Source organism: Mustela lutreola, chromosome 12, assembly GCF_030435805.1.
Source record: "Mustela lutreola isolate mMusLut2 chromosome 12, mMusLut2.pri, whole genome shotgun sequence".
In the NCBI taxonomy this organism is placed as follows: domain Eukaryota; kingdom Metazoa; phylum Chordata; class Mammalia; order Carnivora; family Mustelidae; genus Mustela; species Mustela lutreola.
In genome coordinates, this window is record NC_081301.1 from 27,248,960 (window position 1) to 27,262,421 (window position 13,462).

The 13,462-nt window shown below is 37.7% G+C and overlaps 1 pseudogene; it reads right to left on the reverse strand.

The window, feature by feature from the left end:
- Positions 1-4,781: 4,781 nt before the first annotated feature.
- Positions 4,782-5,632, reverse strand: LOC131812106 (olfactory receptor 13D1-like; annotated as a pseudogene).
- Between the last annotated feature and the right edge of the window lie 7,830 nt (positions 5,633-13,462).

Genomic DNA, 13,462 nt, shown 5'->3' on the forward strand with positions numbered 1-13,462 from the left:
ATAATATATTTCAGAGGTTTTCCTGAAGAAATTTTTTTTCATCACAAAATCTTTTATTTCATTAGATGGATTTAGATGATAGAGGTATCTTTTTATTATTATGTGTTTCTTATTCTTGTTTTTTTTTTCAAGATTTTATTTATTTATCTGACAGAGAGATCATAAGTAGGCAGAGAGGCAGGCAGAGAGAGAGGGGGAAGCAGGCTCCCCGCTAAGCAGAGAGCCCAATGTGGGGGCTCCATCCCAGGACTCTGAGACCAAGACCTTTGCTGAAGGCAGAGGCTTAACCCACTGAGCCACCCAGGTGCCCCTGCTTTTTTTTTTTTTTTTTAAGTTTCCATTTATTTATTTATTTGTCAGAGAGAGAGAGAGAGAGAGAGAGAGCAAGAGCACAAGCAGGGGGAGCAGCAGGCAGAGGGGGAAACAGCTTCCCCACTGAGCAAGGAGCCCAATATGGGACTCAATTCCAGGACTCTAGGATCATGACCTAAGCCCAAGGCAGAATCTTAACCACCTGAGCCACCCAGATATCCCACATGTTTTTTTATTTTTTAATTTATTTATTTTATTTTTTAAAAAAGATTATTTATTTATTTATTTGACAGAGAGAGAGAGATCACAAGTAGGCAGAGAGGCAGGCAGAGAGAGAGAGAGAGGAGGAAGCAGGCTCCCTGCTGGGACTCGATCCCAGGACCCTGAGATCATGGCCTGAGCCGAAGGCAGTGGCTTAACCCACTGAGCCACCCAGGTGCCCATGTTTTTTTATTTTTGAAGTAGATGATATCTACAAGGTGCTGGGATCCAATATTTCTAACTTACTGGTGTGATAGTGAGGATACATTTTTTTTTAAGATTTTAAAAACTATTTAATTAATTTATCTAGAGAGCAAAAGTGGGGATAGGGGCAAAGGGAGAAGGGGAGAGAGAATCTCAAGCAATCTCCATTCTGAGTGTGGAGACCAGTGTGGGGCTTGATCTCAACACTGAGATCATGACCTGAGCCAAAATCAAGAGTTAGATGTCTAGCCAACTAAACCACCCAGGTGCCCCGAGGACTGAGCCATCCAGGCATCCTGAAGACACGTTGTTTTTAAAAGTGCCTGAACTTCTCTTCTGTAATTATAAGAGTAGAAGATCCCATCTGTTTTGGGGGTAGACTCACCCCTTTGAGAAGGACCATAAGAAGGAGTGCTTTTAGTTGTCTACCCATATGTTTTTATTGGGTTAAGCCCAATGTTGTAGAGGAAGCAGAAGGTGACTAGCCAGGAGCTAAACAGGGAAATGGTTTCAAGAGGCCCTTATGAGGGATTATGTCTAGTAGATCCTAGGAGCAGTGATATTCAGTAATGAGGTAGAGTTTTTTTTCTGCATCACTTTATTTTATTCTCAAGCTAAGTAGTCTGTTAAATGTGACAACCTCTTGAATGTATGTGTTTTGTATATACTCTTTGGGGTGTGAGATGGGCTGTAGAGAACTTAAGTACAATGAAAAATAATTGTAAGATAATCAGAAAAGTGATAGAGAAGAACAGTAAAGCTGTCTGGAGAAAAGTTGACCAAGAACTAAGAAAATGTAAAAAGTCCTCAGCAATATTTGCAATGGGGGATAAATTGTGTGTATTCATGCAGCATGAAGGTTATATTATTGTAATTATTATATTTTTATAATTTGTACTAAAGGAAGAAGTGACTCCTGAGTGCTGGTGAATTTGGGAACAACAGTATTCTTTTCTTTCTTTTTCTTTTTTTTTTTTTTAAAGATTTTATTTATTTATTTGACAGAGAGGGAGATCACAAGTAGGCAGAGCAGCAGGCAGAGACAGAGGGGAAGCAGGCTCCCTGCTGAGCAGAGAGCCCAATGCGGGGCTTGATCCCAGGACCCTGAGATTATGACCTGAGCCGAAGGCAGAGGCTTTAACCCACTGAGCCACCCAGGCGCCCCGGGAACAACAGTATTCTTAAAAATGACAAGTTTTTGAGATAGAAGATGAAAGAGCAAGAGTGAGAAAGAGATGGAAACAGTCACAAAATGACAATGAGAGGGAGAGACACAAACAGTATTCTGAAGAATCAGGAAAAAGGGATATACAGAGGAAAAGTTAGAGCCCGGAGCTAGTGAGGGAGAGGGAAAGGGAGAGGATGAGTAAGATTTTATCTTAACGAAGTCCCAGTAGTTCATTTTTGTTTTTGTTTCTCTTGCCTTTGGAGATGTATCTAGCAGGAAGTTGGTGCAGCCAAAGTTGAAGAGGTTGCTGCCTATGTTCTCCTCAGGGATTTTTTAGAAAAAGATTTTATTTATTATTTGAGAGAGAGAGAACACAAGCAAGGCGAGAGGCAGAAGAAGAAGGAGAAGCAGAATCCCTGCTGAACATAAAGCCCAATGTGGGGCTTGATCCCAGGACCCTGGGATCATGACCTGAGCCAAAGGCTGGTGCTTAACCGAGTTACCCAGGAGCCCCTCTCTTCTAGGATTTTGATGGACTCTTGTCTCACATTTAGGCCTTTCATCCATTTTGGGATTGTGTGTGTGTGTTGTGTATGTGTGTGTGTGTGTGTGTGGTGTAAGAAGGTGGTCCAGTTTCATTCCAGGAGTCTAGGAGTTGAAGAGACTGTCTTTTTTCCATTGGATATTCTTTCCTGCTTTGTCAAAGATTAGTTGACCATATATTTGAGTGTCTGTTTCTGGGCTCTCTATTCTGTTCCATTGATCCATGTGTCCGTTTTTGTGCCAGTACTATATTGTCACAAATGGCCACCAGACACATGAGAAAACACTCAACATCACCAGCATCAGGGAAATACAAATCAAATAACAATGAGATACCACCTCGCACTTGTCAGAATGGCTAAAATTAATGACTCAGGAAATAGCAGATGTTGACGAGGATATGGAGAAAGGTGAACCCTCTTACTCTGTTGGTTCGAATGCAAACTGGTGCAGCCACTCTGGAAAACAGTATGGAGGTTCCTCAAAAAAGTTAAAAATAGAATCACCCTGGGGGCGCCTGGGTGGCTCAGTGGGTTAAAGCCTCTGCCTTTGGCTCAGGTCATGATCCCCGGGTCCTGGGATGGAGCCCCTCATCGGGCTCTCTGCTCAGCAGGGAGCCTGCTTCCCTTCCTCTCTCTCTGCCTGCCTCTCTACCTACTTGTGATCTCTCTCTGTCAAATAAAAAAAAAAAAATTTAAAAAAATAAAAAAAAAATAAAAAAAAGAGAGTTACCCTATGACCCAGCAATTGCATCACTAGGCATTTACCTGAAAGATACAAATACAGTGCTCAAAGAGGCATCTGCATCCCAATGTTCATAGCAACAACATCCACAAGAGCCAAACTAGGTGTCCATCAACAAATGACTGGATAAAGAAGAGGTGGGATATATATTCAATGGAATATCACTTAGCCATCAAAAAGAAAGATCTTGCCACTTGCAATGACATGGCTGGAACTAGGGAGTATTATGCTAAGCAAAATAAGTGAGTCAGAGAAAGACAAATACCATATATTTTCACTCATATTTGGAATTTAAGAAACAAAACAGATGAACATAGGGGAAGGGAAGGAAAAATAAAATAAGAGGAAAACAGAGAGGGAGGCAAACCACAAGAGACTTTTAACTATAGGAAACAAACTGAGGGTTCCTGGAGGGGAGGTGGGTGGGGGGGCTGGGGTAACTGAGAGATGGGCATTAAGGAGGGCACTTGAAGTAATGAGCAGTGGGTGTTATATGAAACTGACAAATCACTAAATTCTACCTCTGGAGCTAAGAAAAAGAGAATGCATTAGTAAGGTTTATAGGCTTATAAACAGTGGAAATGAATTCAATATATTTTTTAAAAAGATTATTTATTAATTCATTTGACAGAGAGAGAGAGAGATCACAAATAGGCAGAGGGGCAGGCAGAGAAAGAGGGGGAAGTAGGCTCCCTGCTGAGCAGAGGCTGATGCAGGGCTCCTGGGATGACCTAAGCCGAAGGCTGAGGCTTAACCCACTGAGCCAGCCAGGTACCCTGAATTCAATCTATTAAAGGAACTTTATTGGCTCACATAACTGAAAAGTCCAAACATTAATGTTTTTAGACCCACCTTGAACCAGGAGTTAATAATGACATCAAGCACACCCTAAGTTCTTCCCTCAGCTCTATCTTCCTCTTTCGTGATTTCATTTTCAGTCTGGCTCTCCCCATATATTGATAAAGATGGCCAGGAGAAGATCTGGGCACATGTTCTACCTCTTAGAAACTGTTGAAAAAAAGAGTGACTCTTCTTTGATGCTCAGGCAACATTTCGGCAATTAAGTGTTATTAGCATGGCTTAAGTCACATGCTACCCTGAATAAATCACTGTAACTAGGGGATGTTCATTTTTCATTGGCCCAGTCTTTGTTTCATGCTTATCATTTGATCCAGAGAGTGTGGTCAACTTCAGCCAAATATAGACTGAGCGTGGGAGACAGCTGATTCCTTAAAATAAAAAGATGTGTTCTTTTACAAGATGAAAGGATGCTGGGCAGACTAAAACAATATATACATTTATACCTGGAGGAGACTGAGAAAGAAGATAAAGAAGAGAGCAAAGAAAGAAAGGTTAAAAGAAGGAAAAGGGAGCAAAGATGAGAGAGAGAAGGCAATACATAGAGACAGAGAGAAACAGCATTCATCATGACCTCTATGAGATCAAGAGGCATAGTTCCATATAACCAGAAGGACTGCTGCAAATATATTATATGAAAAGATTTACATGGAAATTCTCTGTTGTAAGAATGAGAATTACACATTTGGCCTTACAAACACAACGCTTTCATTATACTGAACTCTGCAACTTCATCTGGGACTACATAAAATACGTCTCTCCAGATGGGTTCACATGTCCTAAACATATAGAATAAGATAACCACAGTCAGGTGGGCTGAACAGGTAGAAAAAGCTTTCTTTCTCCCCTCAGTAGAATTAATTCTAAGGATGGAAGAGAGGATAAAAATATAGGAGATGAAAATTAACAGCAGAGGAATCACCAGTAAAACAATACTTGCCACTGTCATGATAAGCACATTCATGGAAATATCTGAACATATGAGTTTAAGAAGGGCTATGATCTCACAGGTAAGATGATCAATAACGTTATTTCCACAGAAAGGCAACACCATTGTCAGGGCTGTTTGCACTAAGGAATTCATACAGCCTATGATCCAGGACCAAGCAGCCATGTGCACATAAAGCACTCTGTTCATGATGATGGGGTACCTCAGTGGGTTGCAGATGGCCACATACTGGTCATAGGCCATCACAGCAAGAGGACACACTCAGTGGAGCCCAACCCAAGGGAGGCAACCATCTGCAGAGTGCAGCCAATGAAGGAGATGGATTTTGTCTTGGACCTAAATATGATGAGCATTGGAGGAATGGATGATGATGTCTAACAGATGTCCAGGAATGAGAGGTTCCCAAGGAAGAAGTACATGGGGGTGTGGAGGCGAGAATCCAGTATGCTGATAACAATGAGGAGACTGTTTCCCAGGAGGATTATCGCATACATGATAAGGCAGAGAGTGAACAGAAAAAGCTGGAGCTCTGGGTATTTGGAAAGTCCCACCAGAAAGAATTCAGTGACTTCTGAGTAATTTCCCATCTGCATGTGCCTGTGTCACCTGTGGAGTTCAGATAAGTTTATGACGTCAGGAAATTTAAATTATAATTTAGTTTAAAACATCACTTTTACCTGCAATATTTTGATTTTTCATTCATCTCTGGGTATCAGAAAAGGCATAGATACAATTTTAACTTTATTGATGATGAAAGTGAAGCACTGAGAGATTCAGTACTTTGTAGGGCCATGCAGTAGCAGAGGCAAAGCTACCAATAACCCCAAGAATTGTGCTGTGAAGTGTCAGGCCTCCAATAAAATAATAAGGACAACATCATTCTAAATGTACATATAAATCTAATATTAATGAGTATTCTGAAATAAAATCTTTTAAAAAGGAAGCTGGTTCTATTTTTAAAATAATACATCATGAACAATTAACCATGCCATTTAGCTTTGTGTGTGACTTTCAGTTGGTTCATGGTAAGATGTGGGAAAGAAATAACTTTGGCAATTTGTTGTGAGTGTTAAATTACATAAAATATCTTATGTGTCTATTATAATACATGGTTAAAACACTGTATCTGTAATTATAATACTTGTATAATTATATCATTGATTATAATTATTAAGTTTTTTGACTGACTCATAAAAATTTATGTAGTGTGTTTAAGGTGATAGCACTAAAGTTTGAGGTCCTAATGGACAGACTCTGAATATTTTCTTGTCTCAAGTTGACATATATCTATTCTTCTTTTAAGGTCCAGTCTAGAATTAATCTGGAACTATTTGAGATTGATGCAAGGAGCGTCCAGGGGTTAAGTGGCCTGGGTCCACATAAGTACAGTATTTTTTAGAACCTGGCTTTCTCCTATATCAGTATAAGTCACTTGTATTCCTAACATTTCCTAACACGTGTATTCTTCTAAATTCTGTAATTATTCTCTTCTTTCTTTCTCAACAAAATCCTTGATGCAGATTTTATATTGTTTTCATGCAAATTAATATACTAAAATACTAGTATTTAATGATAAGTAATTTTTTCTCTTAATCTTTGTATGTGCTATGTTGGAATGCATCTCTGTGTCTTTTTCTTCTTTTTTAAAAAATATTTTATTTATTTATTTATTTGACACAGAGAGAGCATAGCAGGGTGAGCAGCAGGCAGAGAAACAGGGAGAAGCAGGCAGCCTGATGTGGGGCTCGATCCCAGGACCCTGGGATCATGACCTGAGCCAAAGGCAGGTACTTAACCAACTGAGTCACCCCTGTGCCCCTACCTGGGCACCTGGGTGTCTTCTATATTATTTTTATTTTGTAGCAAGAAACCTTTTGATAATGAATATAAACTGTGCTTATAACAGTTCCTGAAACAAAGATTTTATGACTTTTGATAAGTGTTCATATGGCTGACCCAATAATAGCTAGCTAATATTTATTGAGAACTAATTCTGTGCAAGGCACTGTCAAAGCACTTTATCCTATTAACTCATTTAATATTCATTGCAAACCTATGAGGTAAGTAATTTGTATAATAGCAGTATGAGATGCTGTTATTATCCCTGTTTTACAGAGGAGCAAACAGATAAATGGAAGTTAAATATCTTCCCCAACATCTTGTAACTAGAATCAGGATTTAATAACTGGCAGTTTAGATCAAGAATCAGCCTTGCTGTGAAGTGTGTAAACCTGGTGATTCACAGACCTGGGGATAAAAATATATGTATATAAAAAATATATGTTTATAAAAAAAAAAAAAAAAAAAAAAGAATCAGCCTTTCTTTCTTTCTTTTTTTTTTAAAAGATTTTATTTATTTATTTGACAGAGAGCGAGATCACAAGTAGGCAGAGAGGCTGGCGGAGAGTAGAGGAGGAAGCAGGCTCCCTGCTGAGCAGAGAGCCTGATGTGGGGCTCGATCCCAGAACCCTGGGATCATGACCTGAGCCGACAGCAGAGGATTTAACCCACTGAGCCACCCAGGCGCCCCAAGAACCAGCCTTTCTATCACAACTCTACAGTACCTATTACAGATCCTCTTCTTTACCTCTGAAAATACTACATGGTCCTCAGGTGTGTTGAATTATAAACACTCTTGCCTTGTTTTTTTCTATCTCACATTGATCTTTCCATGTATAAGTTACCATGATATACACGACTAATACCATATGAAAACTCAGCTGTGCTCCAGTTGTTTTGTACTTGTCTGATACAGTACTTCCAAGAAGACTCTCCTGCAACCAGATTGTCACCCCTAAATGTTGTAATATAGACCTTCTGGAGCAACTAGTGACCATTCTTCCTATGCTCTATCATAGCCATACTGAACTCCTCACCAATTACCCTAAACATCATTCTTGTTCTTCTCTATTCTTTTGTAGATGCTCTCATCTTAAACTGGAAAGTCCCCATCCCCATTATTATCCTTTTCTAGGAAATCTTCCTGAATTAGTTTGGGTAGGATTCCTATTTTGAGAGGTTTCACAGAACTGTGCTACCTCTCTCATAGAAACTTTCATTTATTTGACTCTTAGCACAGTAGATACTGTAGTTTTATCAGAAATCCAGCTGGGATAAAGATAGACACTGATCTTCACAATAGACACCAGACACAGATTACTTAGGAAAGAGGTTATACTTCCCAGAAGCAAGTAATTTCTGTGCAACATAAAGAGTTTAATGTCCAAAAAATTATGGAACAGCTTTCAAGTCATTTTATCCAGCTAAAATAACTTTTATACCCCAGGTGTCAAAGACAGAATAAAACTATGGTTTAATTTCATTTAAATATACCTATGAAAATCATAAACAAATATAAAATAAAATCCAACTGTGTAATAGTTTCATAAATTCAAGGCATTTCAAATTAGTATTTAGAAATTGATCAGTATAATATGGCAAACAAATTGGTAAATAAAAAACCCTATATGATCATCCAGATAGATAAAAAAAATCATTTGATAGAATTCAGTTTTCTTTCTAAATACTTAATAATTTAGACATGCACCAACTTGATTTTAAATGATGAAACTCTGTATTTCCCTAAAAGTCACTCAATTGCTTTTATCATCATCATCCTCGTCATCACTATTTAATAATTATTTTTCTGAAATATCCAACCAACAGATAGTCATAATTTTTCTTTTTAAGGATTCTAAAAATTGGGCGCTTGAGTGGCTCAGTTTTTTAAGTGTCTGTCTTTGGCTCAGGTCATTACCCCAGGGTCCTGAGATCAAGTCCCACATCTGGTTTCCTGCTCAGTGGGGAATCTGCTTCTCCCTCTGCTCTTCCCCCCCTGCTCATCATCTTTTTCTCTCTCTCACTCTCTCTTTCAGATAAATAAATAAAATCTTTAAAAAAAAGTTTTAAAAAGGATTCTGGAAATCTGGTATGTGGTGAAAGGACTTACTATATGATATGTGAGAAAACATACCTTCTTTTGTTAAACCATTGAAAAGTTCAGTTTTGCTGGGCACCTGGGTGGTTCAGTCAGTTGAGCGTCTGACTCTTGGTTCTGCTCAGGTCATGATATCAGGGTCATGAGTTGAACCCTGTGTCAGACTCCGAGCTCAGCACAAGTCTGCTGGAGAGATTCTTTCTGTCCCACTCTTTCCTCTTCTATTTCTCCCCCTGCTCACACTCTCTCCCTCTCTCAAATAAACAAACAAAAAAAGAAAATTAAAAAAAAATGCAGTCTTGGAGATTAGTTGAGGACAAAGAAAAATGCTCATGATACGAGATTGTCAGATTAAAACAAGTCTCACACAATATAAATTATCCTATATGTGCATTTTGTATACATGTAGCTGAAAGAAACTTCATCAAAATATTAACTATGGGGACGCCTGGGTGGCTCAGTTGGTTAAGCATCTGCCTTCGGCTCAGGTCATGATCCCAGCATCCTGGGATTGAGTCCCACATCAGGCTCCTTGATCGGCAGGGAGCCTGCTTCTCCCTCTGCCTCTGCCTGCCATTCTGTCTGCCTGTGCTCGCTCTCTCTCCCTCTCTCTCTGACAAATAAATAAAATCTTAAAAAAAATATTAACTATGGTTTTCTTTATCAGATTTGGTTTTGAGGTAGTTAAAATTTTCTAAACTTTTACATATTTTTCACATTTTTCTTTAATAAAACTATATTTCTGATTATAGAAATAATAAAAAAAAAGAAATTCTTAACAGGAAACTACCCTGGGGCAAAGATTGATATCTCTGTATTCTTTCTAATGATTAGGAAATTACTGAAGAAGCCAAAAGGTCCAGTTATTTGTTAGCTTCAGTTTTCTCTAAAACCCAAGAAGGGGAAAGAACAGTCAATGGACTGGAAATTGATTTGAGATGTTTGGTGCTTTATTACATACAATAATTAATGCCTTTTAACATTCTGATTTCAGTCAATCTTACAAATACATCCACTCTGAGAAGACATACTGACACAGCCCACTTTTTGCAAAGGGATGCCAGAGCCCATTATTTGGAGTGTAACCAGGGTTAGCAACCAGGATGCAGCAATAAATAGGATTATGTAGTAAAAAGAGAGGAGATAACTGCCTGAAACACAAGACCATGGGGAAATAGCAGGAACTTCTGTTACTTTTGCTTCTTTTTCTTTGTCCATAAAAAGGTAAAGTTTCAATTTCTTGGCTTTCTGAGCTTTATTCGTCTTCCCCAAAGGCCCTGTCCTTAGATTGTTTTTCACAATTGGGCACCACCTATGCAAGGGAAGAAAATTCTGAGACTCACGGGTCACGTGCCTCTACTGTCTTCTACCTGTATCTATTAACAGAAGTTTGTATATAAAGTATATAAATACATCCAGCATTTCATATTTTGCCCCGTGGGCCTCTTATATCAGGCTATATGACAGCTATCCTGTAAAGCATCCTCAGGAGAAAATTCCTAGTACTAGGTATTGAATTCTATTTCCAGACATAGTGTCCCCTATTGTTTATAAAGCATCTTTGTTCTTCACAATATGAAACGTCCCTCACAGGAGATCCCCAGTACTTGTCTGAATAAATAAGCCCGATGTGCCTCAAAAGAAAATGGATAAGGTGGAATGAACAAAGGCAAAGACAAAAAGCAAAGGCTTTTTCTCTTCTTTCTACATGGTATTGAGAATTATCCTGTGGTTTTTCTTAGTTTTCCTTCACTGTGGAAACCACATGCAGTTTTTTTCTTTTTTTTTTTTTATCCTCCTGGAAACACAGCAAAAATGTTTAGCTCTTATCCAGTGGGAACTTCTGTCTGAGCGGTAGTCTCACTCCTAGAATTGATTCACCTTCACTCAGCCTGCCGGCTTTGACCATCTCTAAGATTGTGTTATGGAAGTCTACTGTGCCCTAATCTCTTTATCCCTTTGTCCAGACCACTGACAAGATATATTTGTGTAAAAGAATACCATGTCTTGAAGGAAAGAACAATTGGCTTGGAGTCAGAGAACTTAGGATCCCAGTCCACTCTCTGCTCTAGGTCTTCATAACTGTACCGATCTTGGGCAAGACACTTTCTTCCCTGAACATGATGTGTTGTCATCTGTAATATTAGCATAATAGTACTTACTTTATAGAATTGTTTTGAAGATTATTTGTGATATGTAATAATCCTTGACACAGAATGAGAATACAATGTGTTAATTTAATTCAGTCTCTCAGGCTGACATTTTCCCTTTTTCATCCTAAGGAGAAATGAATAGTTTAAAATTATGCTCATAGGTACTCAAGATACTTCCTTGATATAATAATTCTTTTAGCCCATTTTTTCATTTTTTTGTTTGGAATTTTTCAAAGTAGTAAAAAAAAAAAAAAAGATTGAGGAACAGTTATAAATTGGAATGGAAGAGATAAGGGAGAAATAACAAGTATATAATAACAAGTGGAATCCTGAGGAGGATCCTGAAAAAGGAAAAGACATTAATGGAAAATTGGTGAAATTTGAATAAAGTCCATAGTCAATATAATGTACCAATGTTACTTTCTTATTATTGATATTTGTACTATGGTTCTGTAAGATGTTAACATTCGAGGTTAGGTGACATATATAAGGGAGCTCTTTGAACCAACTTTGTAAATTTTCTGGAAGTTTAAAATCAGTTTGAAGGAAAAAATTTTAAAAACAGAAAACATAAATTATTTATGATTTATCATTTCCAGTTCTCCTTCTCTTTCTGAAACAAATCTTTACAACTCTTTAGTGCTTTCTATTCAGTTCTTAGTGTAGGATTCTTATCTGCTCCCCACACAAGTAGGTAGCATTGCCTGTTGAGAGTTCAGTTTCTAAAAAAGGACATAGTTTTAGACACAGGCACATTCATCCATTTATAGTTCCTTTTTCTAGTATTTTACCATTTTCTTTGTGTCCAGATGATAAATTCGTTGTGGTTGCCCTTTCTTGGGCTGATATTTTTGCTCTCTTCTTTTTGAGCTGTGGGGCCCACTGTTAGGAACACCACCGTTTTACATTACTGTGGTTAGTGTCAAGGGAACAAACCAAAAGTATGGCTGTCATCCCTACTAAAATGTTCTGTCTTGAATTTGTATCAATAAATATGTGTTCTCTAATCTTGGGGCCCTAAAAATGTCCAAAGGACCTATCCATGGCTCTATTTAAATAATTTTTTCTTTTCTTCTAAGGGACTTTGTAATCCCAGAAGACATTTAAAGAGTATCTTTAAATTGTGTGAAAGGTAGTTGCAGCTCTTAAAGCTTTAGGGATATTGTCTTAAAGACCTAATTATAGTAGAGTCTATCAAGCAAGAAACTATTTTTTAATAAATTAAAATTTTTTTGATTAAATAAAGAATATATACTTATCACAGAAAAGCTGGAAAACTTGGAAAAGCCCAAAGAAAGAAAAATACATCCATAATTTCAGTTGCAGTAACTATTAATATTTTAATATATTCATTTGCATGTACTGCATATAAAATTGAGAGCATAGTGTAGTACTGACTTTTTAACCTACTTTCTAAAATAATTGTGTATTTTGAATTGTCCTGTGTCATTTTTAAAGACAATTATAACTGTGGTAAAATATTTGTAAATGGAAAATAGGAAATGAAAAGTAAATAGAGAGTGAAACAGTAATTCTCCATTTATCTTTGACTTTTGAGAGTAATGACAACAGAGAAAGACTGGGATCAGAGATTTTCTTCTTTCCCTATTTTTAATGAGTAAAGCCTCATTCCCCTCATAGAGCTTTTTAGGATGCTCTTTTTGTAGAATGGAAAAGTCAGTGTGGTACATTTTTCCTTGGTGCGGTGGGAAAACACTGGCATGCCATAACCAAAGCTATGGGTTCCCAGCCTCATCTGAATGGCCAATACACTATCTACATTCCTTTGCAACGACCTCCTCTAACTCCAGTACACTATTTCCATGGCTTCCCAACTGCCTCCTCTAACTCAGCTGGTTCTCTGGCCATGCTATGATGATTCTAGATCTTATTATTTTAACTTAATTCACATTTACATTACACTACCACCTCTAGAGTATGTTTATTAGCAAGATGGATGTGACTTTAAGGCGACTCAAGATCATTTGTAATAGATAAACTGTGAAGCAAGGAGATGGGATGAGTATATTTTTGAAAATGTAATAGCTAACCCAAAGGAAACAAAAATAAAATATTGAGACTACATCAAACTAAAAAGTTTTTGCACAGTGGAGGAAACTAACAAAACAAAAAGGCAGCCTACTGAATAGGAGAAGATATTTGCAAATGATATATCCCATAAACTGTTAATATCCAAAAACACAAGGAATTTATACGACTGAACACTAAAAAACCCCACAAATGATTCAACTAAAAAGTGGGCAGAATAATTGAATAGATATTTTTCCAAAGAAGATGTGCAGATGGCCAACAGAAACATGAAAAGGTACCCA